General features: G+C 54.4%; 1 protein-coding gene across 8 annotated transcripts in view; it reads left to right on the forward strand.

Moving 5' to 3' along the window:
• COL11A2 (collagen type XI alpha 2 chain) overlaps positions 1-18,985 on the forward strand; it is a 279,999-nt gene that overhangs the window by 9,208 nt on the left and 251,806 nt on the right. The window lies entirely within an intron of this gene.

Genomic DNA, 18,985 nt, shown 5'->3' on the forward strand with positions numbered 1-18,985 from the left:
GAGAGGGAGCAGGGAAGAGAGGGAGCAGGGAAGAGGTGGAGAGGGAGCAGGGAAGAGGTGGGAGCAGGGAAGAGGTGGAGAGGGAGCAGGGAAGAGGTGGGAGCAGGGAAGAGGTGGAGAGGGAGCAGGGAAGAGGTGGAGAGGGAGATGGGGAGAGGTACAGAGGGAGCAGGGAAGAGGTGGAGAGGGAGCAAGGACGAGGTGGAGAGGGAGCAGGGAAGAGAGGGAGCAGGGAAGAGGTGGAGAGGGAGCAGGGAAGAGGTGGGAGCAGGGAAGAGGTGGAGAGGGAGCAGGGAAGAGGTGGGAGCAGGGAAGAGGTGGAGAGGGAGCAGGGAAGAGGTGGAGAGGGAGATGGGGAGAGGTACAGAGGGAGCAGGGATGATGTGGAGAGGGAGCAGGAGAGAGGTTGATAGGGAGCAAGGAAGAGGTGGAGAGGGAGATGTGGAGAGGTACAGAGGGCGCAGTGAAGAGGTGGAGAGGGAGCAGGGAAGAGGTGGAGAGGTACAGAGAGAGCAGGGAAGAGGTGGAGAGGGAGCAAGGACGAGGTGCAGAGGGAGCAGGGAAAAGGTGGGAGCAGGAAAGAGGTGGAGAGGGAGCAGGGAAGAGGTGGGAGCAGGGAAGAGGTGGAGAGGGAGTAGGGAACAGAGGGAGCCGGGAAGAGGTGGAGAGGGAGATGGGGAGAGTTACAGAGGGAGCAGGGAAGAGGTGGAGAGGGAGCAAGGACGAGGTGCAGAGGGAGCAGGGAAGAGGTGGGAGCAGGAAAGAGGTGGAGAGGGAGCGGGGAAGAGAGGGAGCAGGGAAGAGGTGGAGAGGGAGCAAGGACGAGGTGCAGAGGGTGCAGGGAAGAGGTGGGAGCAGGAAAGAGGTGGAGAGGGAGCAGTGAAGAGAGAGCAGGGAAGAGGTGGAGAGGGAGCAGGAAAGAGAGGGATCAGGGAACAGGTGGGGAGGGAGATGGGGAGAGGTACAGAGGGAGCAGGGAAGAGGTGGAGAGGGAGCAAGGACGAGGTGCAGAGGGAGCAGGCAAGAGGTGGGAGCAGGGAAGAGGCGGAGAGGGAGCAGGGAAGAGGTGGGAGCAGGGAAGAGGTGGAGATGGAGCAGGGAAGAGGTGGAGAGGGAGCAGGGAAGAGGCGGAGAGGGAGCAGGGAAGAGGTGGGAGCAGGGAAGAGGTGGAGATGGAGCAGGGAAGAGGTGGAGAGGGAGCAGGGAAGAGGTGGAGAGGGAGCAGGGAAGAGAGGGAGCAGGGAAGAGGTGGAGAGGGAGCAGGAAAGAGAGGGATCAGGGAAGAGGTGGAGAGGGAGATGGGGAGAGGTACAGAGAGAGCAGGGAAGAGGTGGAGAGGGAGCAAGGACGAGGTGCAGAGGGAGCAGGCAAGAGGTGGGAGCAGGGAAGAGGCGGAGAGGGAGCAGGGAAGAGGTGGGAGCAGGGAAGAGGTGGAGAGGGAGCAAGGACGAGGTGCAGAGGGAGCAGGCAAGAGGTGGGAGCAGGGAAGAGGCGGAAAGGGAGCAGGGAAGAGGTGGAGAGGGAGCAGGGAAGAGGTGGAGAGGGAAGGATTGTAGAGGGAGCAGTGGGGTGCCGGAAGTGGAGCAGAGGCACTGGAGGAGTTGAGGCAGCCGTGGAGGGCTGGAGAGGAAGCTGTGGAAAGCGGTATTGGCCTTGATGGTGGAGAGGGGGTGGGGCTGGAAGTAGAGCTGGGGCAGTGGTGGATTAAGGTGGCGATGACGTGTTAGTCAAAGGGTGGTCAGTGAGGAGGTAGACGTGGGGGTCTGGAGAAGGGGCTGTGGAGGGATTAAGTGAGGAAGTTGAACGGAGGAGTTCCGGTCTTTGTGGAGGGGCTGAGTTGGAGAGTCATTGGGGGAGTTGAGGGCTGGGAAAGTGTGATGAAGAGCGACTGTGATCCGCATGTAATGTGGCGGCTACTGACAGACCACAGCCCCGATGTATTCGCAGTGTTTCATGTGTTCGTGTTATGTTCCTAAATGAGCGTTGATTCGGCGGGACCGCGCTCTCTAAGACATCTCTGCCATTATATGACAAACCCCCACCACTCTAAAAGCGACCCCATCCACCATCACGCCCCCACCTCAATGGAAGCTCAAATATTTGCAGTGTGTACGCCCCGGCTACACAGAAGATCGGCCACCCGGGCGTTGGGGGGGGGGGGGGGGGCAGGGCGTCCAGAGTGGAGGAGCAACATTCCGGCCCCATACCTGACCCATTCCCCCCAGCAACCCTCCCTTCACGGAAGCTCCCCCAACCCACTTTGACTTGTGTTCCTCAAAGGCTCTTAAGCGCAGAATCAATCCAGCCCCCTGAACAGACGGCCAGATAGCACAAGGGGTTATGCGCCTACTGCAGGGGTCTGTGTGTAGATCACACGTCCCGGTCCTGCTGAGATGGCGCTGGGAGTCGGTGGGCCTCACGGGTCGATGTACTCGCTGCGGGGGCCACTGTGTGTCCTGCGGGTCTCGGGGTCCGCCCCTGCTGTGGAGATCACTGCTTCTACTGTTTGAAGACAGCGCTGATGCTCCATCGTCCGCTGCAGAGGGAGAGGCAGTTCGGCTATTTTGGGGTTTCCGCAGCATGTGTCCGCCCTGAACTCCTCTCCTCCCACCGGGACTATGTATAGGTTTGTTTCCCTGGGGGTATTTTGGGATGTTCTGAGGCCAACATTTGACCACATCAAGCCCTGCACAGTTTCGAAGGAGAAAAGGCTGAGTTGAAAGATAAAAAAAGGTTTGAGGATGAAAATCAGAGTTGGAGAAAGTAAACCAAAGTCAAATGTTAAACACCTGAGCCAAGGATGATAACGACAAGAGGAAGTCAAAGGATCACATGCAGCGTTCAGGAATGAAATCATGTTTACAAAGTCAAAAGGCTGGGTCAAATGTGGAAAAGCAGAGTGAGTGGATGAAAGGATGAGCTCGTTTGGGCCGCAGGTGCACACAGGCCTCATAGCTCCTCGAGGACAGCAGCGCCTAGAGGCCCAGCACCCTTCATTAGCTCCCCCGAGACCCCAGCACCCTACACCAACTCCACTGTGGAGCCAAGCACTCACAAGTAGCTCCCCTCGCGGCTTCAGCGCCCCACACTAGCTCCTCGAGGACAGCAGCGCCTAGAAGCCCAGCACCCTTCATTAGATGCCCGGGGCCCCAGCAACCTACACTAACTCCACTGTGGGGCCAAGCACTCACAAGTAGCTCCCCCGTGGTTTCAGCGACCCACACTAGATCCTCGAGGACAGCAGCGCCTAGAGGTCCAGCACCCTTCATTAGCTCCCCCGGAGGCCCCAGCACCTTACACTCGCTCTGCTGTGGGGCCACGCACCTGATGGCCTTAGTGCCCCACACTAGCTCCTCGAGGACAGAACCTATATTAGCGCCTTCAGATTCTGTCGCGCTCCCTTGTTAAAGCTGGGCATCATTGAGGAGGTTTGCCTTTTTATTGAGGTTGCGTGCTGCGCTCTCCTTATATGTTTTTACAACATTCTGATGCTTCTATTATATCTTTTATCAATAGTGTTTGTTCATATTGTTTAAAATGCCGTGTATTATTGTAAATTGTTTTGAATTGCTTTATGGTTTTATGACTGAAATAAAGCTTGATAAACCGAAACTGAAAACTCATTAGCTCCTAAAGGCGCAAACAGCCTTCGTTAACTCCCTGGGAGGCCCCAAAACCCTGCGTTGGCTTTCACCGAAGACCCAGTACCTTTGCCGACTCTCCAGGAGGGCACCAGAGTCCTTTGCCACCTCTCCTGGACTGCAACAGCACCAGTCACCAGCTCTCCTGTAATGAGTGCCTCTGCACTATTTGCTACCCTTACTGGGGGGCCCCAGCACCCATCACCAGCTCCCCTGCAGTGGGTGCCTCTGCAATCTTTGCTACCCCTACTGTGGGTGGGCAGTACCCATCACCAGCCCTCCTGCAGTGAGTGCCTCTGCACCCTTGCTATCTCTGCTGGGAGCCCCAGCACCCATCACCAGCTCTCCTGCAGTGGGTGCCTCTGCACTCTTTGCTATCCCTACTGGGGGGGGGGGGGGGGGGCAGTACCCATCACCAGCCCTCTTGCAGTGTGTGCCTCTGCACCCTTGCTATCTCTGCTGGGAGCCCCAGCACCCATCACCAGCTCTCCTGCAGTGCGTGCCTCTGCACTATTTGCTACCCTTACTGGGGGGCCCCAGCACCCATCACCAGCTCTCCTGCAGTGGGTGCCTCTGCACTCTTTGCTATCCCTACTGGGGGGGGGGCAGTACCCATCACCAGCCCTCCTGCAGTGAGTGCCTCTGCACCCTTGCTATATCTGCTGGGAGCCCCAGTACCCATCACCAGCCCTCCTGCAGTGAGTGCTCTGCACCCTTGCTATCTCTGCTGGGGGGGGGGGCGTACCCATCGCCAGCTCTCCTGCAGTGGGTGCCTCTGCACTCTTTGCTAACCCTACTGGGGTGGGGGGGCAGTACCCATCGCCAGCTCTCCTGCAGTGGGTGCCTCTGCACTCTTTGCTAACCCTACTGGGGTGGGGGGGGGCAGTACCCATCGCCAGCCCTCCTGCAGTGGGTGCCTCTGCACTCTTTGCTAACCCTACTGGGGTGGGGGGGGCAGTACCCATCGCCAGCTCTCCTGCAGTGGGTGCCTCTGAACTCTTTGCTAACCCTACTGGGGTGGGGGGGGGCAGTACCCATCGCCAGCCCTCCTGCAGTGGATGCCTCTGCACTCTTTGCTAACCCTACTGGGGTGGGGGGGGGGCAGTACCCATCGCCAGCCCTCCTGCAGTGGGTGCCTCTGCACTCTTTGCTAACCCTACTGGGGTGGGGGGGGGCAGTACCCATCGCCAGCTCTCCTGCAGTGGGTGCCTCTGCACTCTTTGCTAACCCTACTGGGGTGGGGGGCAGTACCCATCGCCAGCTCTCCTGCAGTGGGTGCCTCTGCACTCTTTGCTAACCCTACTGGGATGGGGGGGGGCAGTACCCATCGCCAGCTCTCCTGCAGTGGGTGCCTCTGCACTCTTTGCTAACCCTACTGGGGTGGGGGGGGGGGGCAGTACCCATCGCCAGCTCTCCTGCAGTGGGTGCCTCTGCACTCTTTGCTAACCCTACTGGGGTGGGGGGGCAGTACCCATCGCCAGCTCTCCTGCAGTGGGTGCCTCTGCACTCTTTGCTAACCCTACTGGGGTGGGGGGGGGCAGTACCCATCGCCAGCTCTCCTGCAGTGGGTGCCTCTGCACTCTTTGCTAACCCTACTGGGGTGGGGGGGGCAGTACCCATCGCCAGCCCTCCTGCAGTGGGTTCCTCTGCACTCTTTGCTAACCCTACTGGGGTGGGGGGGGGCAGTACCCATCGCCAGCTCTCCTGCAGTGGGTGCCTCTGCACTCTTTGCTAACCCTACTGGGGTGGGGGGGGGGCAGTACCCATCGCCAGCCCTCCTGCAGTGGGTGCCTCTGCACTCTTTGCTAACCCTACTGGGGTGGGGGGGGGGGGGCAGTACCCATCGCCAGCTCTCCTGCAGTGGGTGCCTCTGAACTCTTTGCTAACCCTACTGGGGTGGGGGGGCAGTACCCATCGCAAGCTCTCCTGCAGTGGGTGCCTCTGCACCCTTGCTATCTCTGCTGGGAGCCCCAGTACCCAGCACCAGCTGTCGTGCAGTGGGTGCCTCTGCACTCTTTGCTACCCCGACTGGGGGGCCCCAGTGCCCATCACTAGCTCTCTTGCAGTGGGTGCCTCTGCACTCTTTGCTACCTCTGCTGGGGGCCCCAGCATCAGTCACTAGCTCTCTTGCAGTGGGTGCCTCTGCACTCTTTGCTACCCCTGCTGGGGGGCTCCAGCACCCATCAGCAGCTCCCCACCTTTGCCGTCACTCCAGGGGGGCTATCACGATTGACACCTCTGCTGGCCCCGTTGCCATTTGTCGTGTGTTGTGGGGGCCGGTCCCCGTGGCTGCCACCCTGGCCCATGCGCCGGCCTCTAGGTCAGCCGGCGGATCTCTTTCCCAGACTCCTGGCCCAGCTCCTGGGATAATGGCTCTTCCAGGCCCGCGTGTTATTATTATGCGCGCGTCCCCCTGGTTCCAGTAAGCGCACACCCCGGGCGCATTTCACATGCAAGGCCCCTCTGATGTGTTCACAGCTTGTGCACACCCCTGGAAAGCCCGCGCTCATCCGGCGGAGCAGACAGCGAGCCCTCTGTGGGGGAGGGGGCACAGGCACTGAGAATAGTGTATACAGAGGACGACCTGCCCAAGAGCGTGGCACGGCACCCACAGCATAGGAGACACGCCAAGCCTATGCCATATACAATGGGCACGAGCTGGGGCAGCCTGGAGGGACCGAGAGGGCACACGCCTCCATGCCCTGTCATGCACCCAAGTGAATGCCCGTGCAGCACTTCCCTAAACCCCTGATATTAGATTCACTCGACGGAGACTGCCCGCCTCCCTTGGTGCAGAGGTCCCACCTGCCTTTGCCCAGGTCCTGCAAGTTTCTGGTCCGATGAAGACCCCAGACCCTGTACGTGCCTGGCCCCCTGTTGCTTTCCTCTCCAGGCCCTGCAGTCCCCTAGTCCCTTGTGGCTCCCTAGACTCTGCACTCTTTTGCCGTTCCCCAGCCCCTCCACTCCCTCAGTCTCGTGTTGGTCCCTATGCTCTGCACTCCCCTACTCTCTTGTTTTTTTCCCTAGGTCCTGCACTTCCCTGGTCCTTTGTTGCTCCCTAGGCTCTGCCTTCCCTAGTTCCTTCTTGTTTGTTCATCCCCAGGCCCTGCACTCCCCTGGTCCCTTGTTGCTCCCCAGGCACCGCACTCCCTTGCACTTCCCCAGGCCCTGCACTCCATTAGACTCTCGTTGCTCTCTAGGCTGTGCACTCCCCTAGTCTCTTGTTTTTCCCTAGGTCCTGCACTTCCCTGGTCCTTTGTTGCTCCCTAGGCTCTGCACTCCCTAGTTCCTTCTTGTTTGTTCATCCCCAGGTCCTGCACTCCCCTAGTCCCTTGTTGCTCCCCAGGCACCGCACTCCCTTGCAGTTCCGCAGGCCCTGCACCCCATTAGACTCTTGTTGCTCTCTAGGCTCTGCACTCCCCTAGTCTCTTGTTTTTTCCCTAGGCCCTGCACTTCCCTGGTCCTTTGTTGCTCCCTAGGCCCTGCACTCCCCTGGCCCCTTCTTGCTCCCTAGGCACCGCACTCCCTTGCAGTTCCCCAGGCCCTGCACTCCATTAGACTCGTGTTGCTCTCTAGGCTCTGCACCCCCCTAGTCTCTTGTTTCTCCCTAGTCCATGTACTTCCCTGGTCCCTTGTTGCGCCCTAGACTCTTCACTTCTTTGTAGTTCCCCAGCCCCTGCACTCCCTTAGTCTCTTGATGCTTTCTGGGCCTTGCACTCTCCTGGTCGCTTGTTGCAGACCTAGGCCCTATACTATTTTGCCGAGCAATACGCCCTGCACTTTCCTAGACATGTGTTGCCCCCTGTGCTGTGCCCTGTACATGTGCACACCCCTTGCCACTCCCTCCGCCCTGCTGCCACTGCTCACATCCCCGGGTTCCGCGCTGGGCGAGGTTCTCCTCCGTGTTGACGTTTCATCACAAATAATTGCTTTGGAAAAGTGCAGTGGCAGAACGTGTGCAAAGCGCGCCCTTTCCGCCTCGGCCCATGAATGCCCGCTCCACGCGTGCGCCCTGACGTGAGTCAGGCTTATTTTTCTAGCCTTGCTTGTAAAAAAAAGAAGCAAAACGATGAATTCCTGTCTTCCCGCCAGCAGCTAAAAGACTGGTGCCCATTGTCTCAATGGGGCCCTGCGCTCTTTCCCCTCGACACGTGGGGGGTTTCCTTTCCGCGCGCCGAGTGGCATTCCTTCCATGACCTTATGAGGGACTCCTCTCGCGCCAGGCCCCCAACACACCCGCCTTCGCTGGCCCCCCTTTCATGACCTTATGAGGGACTCCCCTCGCGCCAGACCCCCAACACCCGTCTTCAGTGGCCCACCTTTCATGACCTTCTGAGGGACTCCCCTCTTGTTAGGCCCTAAACAGCCACCTTCGGCGCTGCGCCCTTTCATGAGCTGCTGTGGGACTCGCCTCGGGGCCCCAACAGCGGCATTCAATGGCCCCCTTTTCATGAGCTGCTGTGGGACTCCCCCGGGGTCAGGCCCCCAAGACACCCTTCAGTAGCCTTCCTTCCCTGGCCTTCTGAGGGACTCCCCTCGCGTTGGGCCCCCAAGACGACCTTCAGTAGCCTTCCTTCCATGACCTTCTGAGGGACTCCCCTCGCGTTGGGCCCCAAGACGATCTTCAATAGCCTTCCTTCCATGACCTTCTGAGGGACTCCCCTCGCGCCAGGCCCCCAACACCCTTCTTCAGTGGCCCCCCTTTCATGACCTTCTGAGGGACTCCCCTCGCGTTAGGCCCCCAACAGACGCATTCAGTGCCCCCCCCTTTCATGAGGTGCTGTGGGACTCCCCTGGGGTCAGGCCCCCAAGACCCACTTCAGAGGCCCCCCTTTCATGACCTTCTGAGCGACTTCTCTCGTGTCAGGCCCCCAGTTCCCCCTTTAGTGGCCTTCTTCGCTGACCTTCTGAGGGACTCCGCATGCGTCAGGCCCCCAGCACTCTCTTCTATGCCCCCCACTTCCATGATCTTCTAAGTGATTCCCATCTTGTCAGCTCCCTAGCCCCCACCCCACCCTTCCTTCCATTAGCTTCTGAGGGACTTGCAAGGAATTTGACCATCCATATGGTGGCTGTGCACTCACCTGGGCTTTTTGGAAATTTTAAATGAAATTGAATGATGGTAGATCAACCTCCGGAAAATGTGTGTGGCTAATCTGCACACATTTTCCTATGCTCGCCTACAGCTGGGGAGCCAGGGATTTTATGGGTAGGGTCGAGCCTGCGGGGTCAGGCCTGGGTCTAGGAGCCAACCAAGGGCCAAGCCCATGAAATCTCTGCCCCCCCCAGAAAAAAATATATATATCGCAGCCCTGGCGAGCCACCATCAGGGCAGCATTCATTTTTCCCGTTTTGAGCATTTCTTTCCCTATTGGCCGCGACGCGGGCAAAGCGGAAAGAAATGCAGAAAAGGGAGAAAAAAATAAACGCAGCCCTGGTGCCTTGTCGGCACCGAGCCAGTATCAGGGCCAGATTTTTTTTTCATATTTCGGCATTTCTTTCCATTTGGCCCAGAAAAATTTAAAGAAATGCCCAAAAAAGGAAGATAGGTCAGGCAGTGGGACCTAACTTAATCCGTAGCTGCTGGTCTGCTGCACGCCTGTCTCCTGCACCGAGTGACTCCCTGTTTTGCCCCAGCCAATCATGTTGTCTAGGGGCGGGACAGGAAGTCATGAATCGGAGGGGGCGGGAGGTGTGGGCGGGCCTGCAGCACGCAGCGTAGGCTACGCTGCTTTTAAAAAAAAAATCTCTGATCATGTGCAGTCAGTGGATACTGGGCAGCCATGGTGTGGCCAGTGGCAGGCCTGTGACGTCCCGGGTTACGGGCCAGAAACGAGGGTCGGGCTGGTGCCCTTGTTCGAGCCAAGGCCCGCCAACCTCTATGCTCACTGCACGACATATGCATAGACCCGTGTACTCTGGGTGGACACAGCCTACAGGCGCCGTCCCCCCTGTAATATTTAGTTGGAATATAACTGTGACAAATCAACTTTCGGGGCACCAATGGTACATGGATGAATATCGGTTTCTAAATCATCAATCAGCCCCAAACCTCTAGTACACCAGAAGGGATCCAAACAGATTGGAAGTACAAGTAAATTATAAACCTCCTTGTCCAATTTTGGTAACAGGGACAGAACAGCAGGCTTATCTCTGCAAGGTCGTGGATTGTTGATTAGTTGAAACACAGCGAAAATACAATTATTACCCAATGATAAAAGGGACTGTCCAGTCAAGGTTGTATAAAAATATCTACTTTATTATTATTACAACAGACAGTTCTAGCACACTACAAAATACAACCCAATACTGTAAAGGAACACAGAGGACAGACAGTTTCACGAAGGAGAGGAATGCATTCTGGATACTGACAGGAGAGTAGTCGGTAAAGCAATCGGTCTTAAATGTTCAAGGTTATTTGGTTTCAGCAGCAAGGGAGCAAGGGGTCGTAAATGTCACAAGGGACCTTCAGAGAGGACAGAGCCACAATGTACCTGGTGCTTGAGATGATCTTGATGCTCGACAGCTTCGAGTCGGTTCTCTTCAGCTACTGTGACATACTTTGAGACGGGAGACAGCTGCGGGTATCAGACGGCAGGCAGTTCGGCAAGCGAGGATGGATGGACGACTGCAGGCTGGCCTACACGGCAGCTCGGGGTCAAGAATCGTTGTCTCTGTGCTGGTTGGCAGATCTGGAACGCTGGTCGAGGCTTCTCGGATGGCTTTAGTGACTGCAGCTTGACAACAGTCAGTGGTGCAGCCGGACGCAGTTCGAGGACTTTACCGCCTCAAAAATGTCCTTAAAGGATGGACGCTGGTTGATGTTTGTTGTGGCACTCCTTCTAGCTTCTTCGCAGGGCTCGTGTCGTCCTTTAAGACAGACGGCTCGAAGCTGAGGAGAGTGTTTGCAGGCAACGGTCTTGTCCTTTGTTCTGGGACTCTCTGGCACTTCCCACCTAGGAAGCTTGCTGGCAGAACCTAGCAGGGCACGCTGTGTGCTGGCTGGAGACCAGTTCTGGAGAGTGCGGTATCTCCCTCTGTTCCCTGGGAGATGTTTAGGGGAGGGATCTTGCTTCCCTCTTGGAAATCCTGGCCTTCCTTCACTGGTGGAAGATGTAAGGCAGACTGTACCGTCAGCCAGGGTCCAAATGAGCACTTCTTACTCCTTTTGAAGTCATCGGATGATCTGCTAAGTGAGGGGCTCAACCCTCTTTTAAAGCCAAATGGGCCCCAGTGATTGGAGCAGGCTAAGCCTACCTTAAGGAACCAATCCGGGGTCCCCACCAACAATCTTCTGTTATGCGTAAGGTCAGTACCAGGGTGCTTTGCAACAGGAAAGGTAAGAGGTGACAACATGTACTCCTAAATCCCACCCATCTTCCTGTTTGTTGTAGATCAAAGTGTCTCTCCGGTTAACTGAGCCCTCTGTGACTCTTGATCAAAGAGCAGGTCTCCCTTGAAGTTTGTGACGAGAGCAGACTTTCTGTCTTGGTTAAATCACATTCTTCTCCCTCTGAAAGGGGTCTGCTCTGCAGGGGTTTCCTACAGTAAATAGTGGACCCAGACATGCCATTCACTGTCCTTCATACAGAGGGGTGGGAACTAGCTACAAGTTGACACATTGCATACCAAAGAGATGTTAGTTTTCCTGGCCATTGTTAAGTTCTGTGACCAGGCCTATTCGCAGACATGCTTCAATTAACTGTCATCAGTATGCGCCGCCACCACACAGAACCTAGTCAATAGCACAGGGCAGATCCATGGAGCCTTTGATATTTAATTAGGCTTACCGCGGGAGGAGGAAGGTGTTGCCCTTCTCCTCTGGATGTTTTCGTGTACCCCGCTGTCACCTGTCAAATAAATGTGACAGGGAGGACTGCGCCTGTAGTCTGTGTCCCTCAGAGTACACTGGACTACGTGTTTGTTGTGCAGCGAGCATTAGATAATGTGTGCAGATTAGCTACACACATTGCCAGAGGTTGATCTCCCATCATTCATTTTAATTTTTAGAAAATCAAAAAGCCCAGGCGAGCGCACACTCCCCATGCGGATGGTCGATTTGCTCACAAGGACACCCAAGAGTACATCAAGGCATCTCAGAAGGGGGAAGCAAAACCTTCCTCCTGCCATGGTCAGCCTAATTTATTAACAATACCTCCATGCATCTGCCCTGTCCTTCGTCAGCTGCGGTGGCAGCCTTGCATACTAATCAGAGTAAATTCAAACAGGCCCACAGAGGCCTGGTTGCAGGACTAACAAAGAACAGGAAAACTCCAACAACCTTTGATATGCACTGTGTCTACCTGAAGCCAGCTCCCACCTTTCAGTATCAAGGGCAGTGATATGTAATGTCTCGGACAGTGTTTACAATAGGCAACCCCCATAGGGGGACCCCATTCAGAGGGGATGAGTATGTGATTTGATGGAGACAGAAAGTCTGTTCTAGCCACAGCTTCAAGGGAGACCTGCCGCTTTAAGCTGGAACCACTGAAAGCTCAATTAACCAGAGAGACCCTTTGATCCACAACAGACAGGAAGATGGGTGGGACTTAGTATTACATGTTTTCACCCCTTTACCTTTTCTGTTGCAAAGCACTCTGGTTATGATCTCATTCACACAGGAGATTGTTGGTGGGGACCCAGAATTGGTTCATTAAGGTAGGCTTCGCCTACACAATTCACTGTGGGCCATTTGGCTTTAAAAGAGGGCTGAACCCCTCTTTTGGGCAGATCATCTGAAGACTTTGTAAAGAGTACAAGAAGAACTCAGCATTGCACCCTGGCTGAAGACACAGTCTGCCTTATAGCTTCCGCCAGTGAAGGAAGGCCAGGATTTCTAAAGTGGGAAGCAGGATCCTTCCACTAAACAGGACTGAGGGAGATAGTGAATCCAGATAACGCTCCAGCAGCTCCAGAACCGGTAGACAGCCAGCACAGTGTGCCCTGCTAGGCTCTGCAAGCAAACTTCGTAGGTGGGAAGTGCCAGAGAGTGTCTGAACCAAACCAAGGACACGGCAGTTGCCTACAATACTCTCCTCAGCTTTCAGCTGTCAGCCTTAAAGGTCGACACAAGCCCAGTGAAGAAGCTAGGAGTGCATCGAAAAGCATTCACTGATGTCCGGCTTGAAGGACATTTTCGAGCCAGCCGAGCCCCTCGACCTGCAACCGACTGCATCGCTGACTGTTGTTAAGACGCAGCCGCTCACGCTTCGACCAGTGCTTCAGACCCTCCGACCAGCACTGAGACAATGATTCCTAACCCTGAGCCGCTGTGTAGGCCAGCCTGCTTGCCAAACTGCCTGCCGCTTGACACCTGCAGCTGTCTCCCATCTAGAACTCTGTTGCAGAAGATGCAAAGTGCCCTGAAACCGACTCTACACTGTCTAGCACCAAGAACCTCTACAAGCACAAGGTACGTTCTGTCCCTCTGGTCCTTCTCCGAAGGCCCCAAGTGACATTTTACGACCCAATGCTCCCATTGTACTGAAACCAAGTATCCTTGAACCGTGGTGATTAATTATTTTAGCGACTACCCCCACTGTCAGTATCCAGAGTGAATCAGATTTCCTTCTTGAAACTGTCTTGTCCACTGCATCACTTTACAGGGTGAGTTATATTTTGTTGTGTGTTAGAACTGTCTGTTATAATAATAATAAAGCAGATATTGTTTAAACAACCTTGACTGGACAGTCCCTTTTATCATTGGGTAAAATTGTATGTTCGCAATGTTGCAACTAACTAACGATCCACAACCTTGCAGGGATAAGCCTGCCGGTCCGGACACGTTACCAAAATTGGACAACAAGGTTTATAATTTGCTTGTGATTCCAATCTGTGCAGATCCCTTCTGGTGTACTAGAGGTGTGGGGCTGATTGATGGTTTAGAAACCGATATTCATCCCTGGACCACTGGTGCCCCGGAAGTGGATTCGTCACAGGACTCCCCTCACGTCAGGCCCCCAGTCCTCTCTTCAGTGGCATTCCTTCCATGACCTTATGAGGGACTCCCCTTGCCTCAGACCCCCAAAAGTCCCTACAGTGGCCCCCCTGCCATGACCCCCTCATTTTAGCACCCCCCCCATCGACTGCTTCAGTAACCCTTCTTCCAGTAGCTTCTAAGGGACGCCCCTTGTGTCAGGCCCCTAGTTCTCATCCTTCGGGCCTTCCTTTCATTGACTCAGAGAGACTCACCTAGTGTCCGGTCTCCAGTTCCCCCCATTCAGTGACATTCCACCAGGGTTGGACTGGGAACCAAAGTTAATCTGGGAATGTTTTTCAAAGTAATGGGTAACTCCATCAAAGAGGCTCATGGTACAGAGGCCTACCTGGAAATCTCCAGAGTTCCCTGTAGGCCAGGCCACCCCTGTATTCCACGGTGCTCCCCTGGTGCTGCCTCTTCGCCCCCATTCTCATCCTTCAGGGCTATCCTTTTATGGGCTCTGTGGGTCTCCCCTGGTGTGGGGTAGATGCTGAGTTTATCCGTTGGGGACAGATGGCAGGCTGCGTACTTGAGCAGAGAACTGGCACCCCTTCACCCTTGCTGGCCCAGTGGCGAACCCTCCCGGCTTCTACCTCTGGCTGAGCCCCTGTGTAGTCAACCCTTGCCGAGTGTCATGCCTGACCGCTCAGCCCCTGCGCAGTCAACCCTTGCACAGTGCCCTGCCTGATCTCTCAGCCCTGCACAGTCAAACCCTTGCCGAGTGTCCTGCCTGACCCCTCATCCCTGTGCAGTCAAACCCTTGCAGAGTGTCCTGCCTGACCGCTCAGCCCTGCACAGTCAACCCTTGCCGAGTGTCCTGCCTGACCTCTGAACCCCTGCGGAGTCAAATCCTCCCCGAGTGTCCTGCCTGACCTCTCAGCCCCTGCGAAGTCAAACCCTTGCTGGATGTCCTGCCTGACCTCTCAGCTCCTAGTCAACCGTTGGTTGCAGAGTGTCCTGCCTGACTCCCCATGCGACGAGTAGGCAGTGGAGCTGGGCATGTTGTATACCCAAGTGACCCATCTGGTTACCCAGCCCCGCCGAACACCCGGACAAGAGTACCCTGGAAGGCTATCCTAGCGATACAGCACTCTGCCCTCGAAGCCTACTCTACTCTGGGTGAGGGGAGGGCATGCTAGGAGGGTCTCCAATAATCCGCATGCTGGGAAACGTTGCCGGGAAGCTGATGCCCGGTGGCAGGCCATGCATTCATTCCGAGCGTTCACAACTGGTTGCAGGCTCCGCGCCTTGCACATGGGCAACCCCCCTCCAACCTCTCCTCCCAATCCCAAGGGAAATGGCCTCCGCCCGGCCGGCGCCCTCCTTATGGAGCACCTTTGCGCTCTTTGTTGAGGATGCGACATTGCGCAGGCATTACAGCAAGTCAAAGTGCGGAGGGAGGTGAACAACCCCTTCCTCCTCGGGTCGCCCACCACCACGGGCCGGATGTGCTGCCCTCCAGGGGTGACTTCCGTCAAAGAACGGCCATCTTTCTGTGAGGGCAGGAGCGCCTGAGCTCTGGCGACTGAGGGCGGCCACAGTTCACCTGGGTGAGGGATGGGCCTTGCCCATCCTAGAGGGGGTGGGGGTCGGATTTGAGAATACACGGTAACGACTGGAGGGGGTGGGATAGGAGATGTGTGCTGTTATGTGACAGATCTGTGTGTTTCCTCCACGCTATCCACTTAAGGTGGAGGGCCGTTCGAGGACGATTGTGGGTCGATTTAGACAGAACAATGAGGTCTGGCACCAAAACACTCATCTAGGATCTTTCAGCACCCTGGACAGAACCGCAAGGGGCCTGCTGCTGGAATCCCAACTACAACTAAAAACACGCAGCTCAGCTGTGGGCCTACTGTGCACCTCTCATGATGACGTCGAACTCACACGTGTCCATGCAGCTGCTGCCCTATCACAGATGTTCCAAATACCATTGCTTCCCGTCTCGACGCTGCATACACTTCTTACCAGCCTAACCAGTGTTATTTTTAGAGTTATGAAAGAAATATTTCTTTGCAATGAAATAGCTTTCACTGAACACTGTGGATTTATGGGCAGTGATGTCACATTTCCAAACTGCCACCTGTATATTTGGAGCTGCCATCTTGCCCCCGCTACTAAGGGCGAGTGAATGGAGAAGGCCCAGTAGCTCGTCTCTACTGGGTAGTGCAGCTCCCACCGCTGACTCCCTCTAGCATTATATAACATGGGTAGCTAATCCCAGGTGTGCCCAAAGAAAGGGTCCTTCTTCCTCTACTGTCTGGGGACGACAGGGTACATTTATAAAAAGAAGAGAAAGGAAAATAAGTTATCCAAAACAAGCTAAATCCTAAAAAAAAATGGACACCGTAGCATATGCAAAATAGTTACATTTTATTTCAATTTCATTTCTACAACTTGCACCAAGCAAGCAACTATATAAAAAACCTAATAAAATCCCTCAAGAACAAATAATACACACCAAAAAAAAGACAAAAATCCCAAGGTTCATAATCAACAATAGTGCTCCATACATGTTTCTGTCCCTATCACCCATTTCAACGGATATTCATCAGGAGCTGAACAATGAACACTGGTGTGATTTCCTATTCATAGGCGGACTGATTTCCAAGGGCACTTTTGAAAGTTGGCAGTGTTTCTAACACTAAAAACAATAAAAGGAGGAATAAAGTCACACTTTAAAAATAAAACCACTGTTTTATTTATACCCATCAGATTGATAACCACAATTAAATTTAATCTGGTGCAGGCTTGTAAACATCAAGCACAAGAATTTGAAAAAGGGTACCTGCTGACTATGCATGGCATTTTCAATCAGGCAGAAGAACAAGTTACTTCTTACCTTGTAACGTTCTTTCGACGGGATGTTCCTCCGACGTATTCCTCATCTTAGATATCTCCTTCCAGCTCTGCTGGCCTTGGAAAATTTTTTCTCTAGAGGGCGCTGCGCGTCAACGTCCTCCGAGTCGATGTCCCTCGACAGCCGCCGTATCGACGTCGACGTCATCCTGCCTATAAAGGCCGCGCGCAGCGTCCGTTGCTCAGTTCCGTTTTGTAGCCCACAATAATACTTTCTGGACTAACTAATCACCCTGAAGGAGCGTAAGCTGCAACAACAAGGGAAGTAGAACTGCGGGGATGGATGGGAAGGTCGATGAGGAATACGTCGGAGGAACATCCCGTCGAAAGAACGTTACAAGGTAAGAAGTAACTTGTTCTTCGAAGGGATTGTGTCCTCCGACGTATTCCTCATCTTAGATAGGCTCCCATAGCAGTATTCTATTATCGGAGGAGGGAGTACTGACTTCACGCTGTCTTCTATTGATGAATAGAATGCAGTACAGCCCTTCCAAACCTAGTCTCTTGACTGGAGGAGGAATCCAGATTGTAAAAACGTGTAAAGGTATGGACAGACGACCATGTAGCGGCCGCACATATGTCTTTAACCGGCATGCCTCTTTTGAGGGCCGATGAAGCTGCAATACCTCTGGTCGAATGAGCCCTAAGGTTTTGAGGGGGCTCTTTCCCTGCCAGTTTATAACATTCCAGAATGGCTAGAATGATCCATCTGGAAATGGTCTGCTTAGTTATTGGTAACCCCAGCTTGTGACCTGTGTAACCTACAAACAGCTGGTCTGCCTGTCTTATCCTGGCTAGTCTACTAATGTAAAAACTTAAAAGCCCTCCTAGGGTCTAGCCTGTGTAACCTCTCTTCCTCTTTCCCCGGGTGAGGAGGAGGATAGAAAGATGGTAGGGTAATCTTCTGAGTGATATGGAATTCAGAAACCACCTTTGGGAGGAAATTAGGCTTCACTTGCAGGACAACTTTGTCTTTGTGAAATATTGTATGAGAGGGTTTACAAGAAAGAGCTTGTAATTCGCTCACCCTTCTAGCAGATGTAAGTGCTATTAATAAAACAGTTTTAAGGGTAAGGAATCTTAACAAACAAGAATGGAGAGGTTCGAAAGGTGTACCCATCAGGAAAGTTAGTACTAAGTTTAAATCCCATAGGAGAACTTGGAATGGTCTTGGGGGATAAACATTGGCTAACCCCTTTAGAAACTGTATTACCAAGGGTAATTTGAAATAGGATGGTTCTTCCACAGTACGCTTAAAGATGGATAGCGCTGCAAGATAGCCCTTAATGGTGCCAACTTGAAGGCCTGAATTTGCCAAATATAGTAGGAAGGACAAAACCATTGGTGTACCACATGAAAAAGGGTCGATATTCTGTTCTCTACACCAGCTGCAAAATCTGTTCCAACGGCAGCGGTATAAAGACTTTGTTGCTGGCCTCCTTGCCGAAAGCAACACCTCCATAACATCATCAGGGAGGTCCCAATCCTTGTACCTCAGCCTTTCAGAAGCCAAGCGTGAAGGTTGAGGGTTTTGATGTCTGGATGGAGAACCTGACCTCCCTTCTGTGAGAGTAGGTCCTCTCTGAGTGGAAGTCGAATTGGAGGGCAGATAGACAAGTCTAGAAGGTCCGGGTACCACGTTCTCCTGGCCCAATCCGGGGCAATTAGGATCATGGTTCGCCGGAATCTTCTCAACCTCCTGATCATTTGAGGAATGACAGGGACCGGTGGGAACGCGTACAGAAGCGGAAACTCCCAGTCCACTATGAACGCGTCTCCCAGAGCTCCTCTCAGGGGAAATTCCCTTGAGCAGAACAGGTCGCATTTCCTGTTTAGGCTGGTGGCGAACAGATCTACCTGAGGGGTTCCCCAAAGGGCGAAGATCTCTTGAAGGACTTCCTGAGCTAGCTCCCACTCGTGGGAGACTGTGTTCTGCCTGCTCAGAGCGTCCGCTGTCAAGTTCTTCTCTCCGGCTAGGTGAACTGCCGATAGAGAGATTCCTTCTTGGATTGCCCAAAACCAGAGCTGCATCGCCTCTCTGCACAGGGGTAGTGATCCTACGCCTCCTCTTTTGTTGAGGTAAAGCATGGCCACCGTGTTGTCCGTCATTATCAGGACGTTGTTCCCTTGTACAGCTGGCAGGAACGCCTTCAGCGCAAGTCTGATGGCTCTCAGCTCTAACAGGTTGATGTGTAGTCTGGACTCCGATGGAGACCAACGACCGCTGATGGTCAAGTCGTTGGCGTGGGCTCCCCACCCCGTGAGTGAGGCATCCGTGACTACTGTTATCTCCGGCCAGGGTTGCCAAAACTGTTCTCCTTTCAGAAAGTTCTCCTGACAGGCCCACCACTGAAGGTCTCGAGCCACCCTGCCGGGAACCTGAAGAAGATCTGTCATTCTCCCTAAGAATTGTGACCACTGAGTCCTCAGTGCCCACTGGAGGGATCTCATTCTCAGGCGAGCCTCTGGCACTAGGAAAATGCAGGATGCCATGAGGCCTAGCAAC

This window comes from Ambystoma mexicanum, chromosome 13, assembly GCF_040938575.1.
Source record: "Ambystoma mexicanum isolate Mex_15411 chromosome 13, UKY_AmexF1_1, whole genome shotgun sequence".
NCBI classification, from domain to species: Eukaryota; Metazoa; Chordata; class Amphibia; order Caudata; family Ambystomatidae; genus Ambystoma; species Ambystoma mexicanum.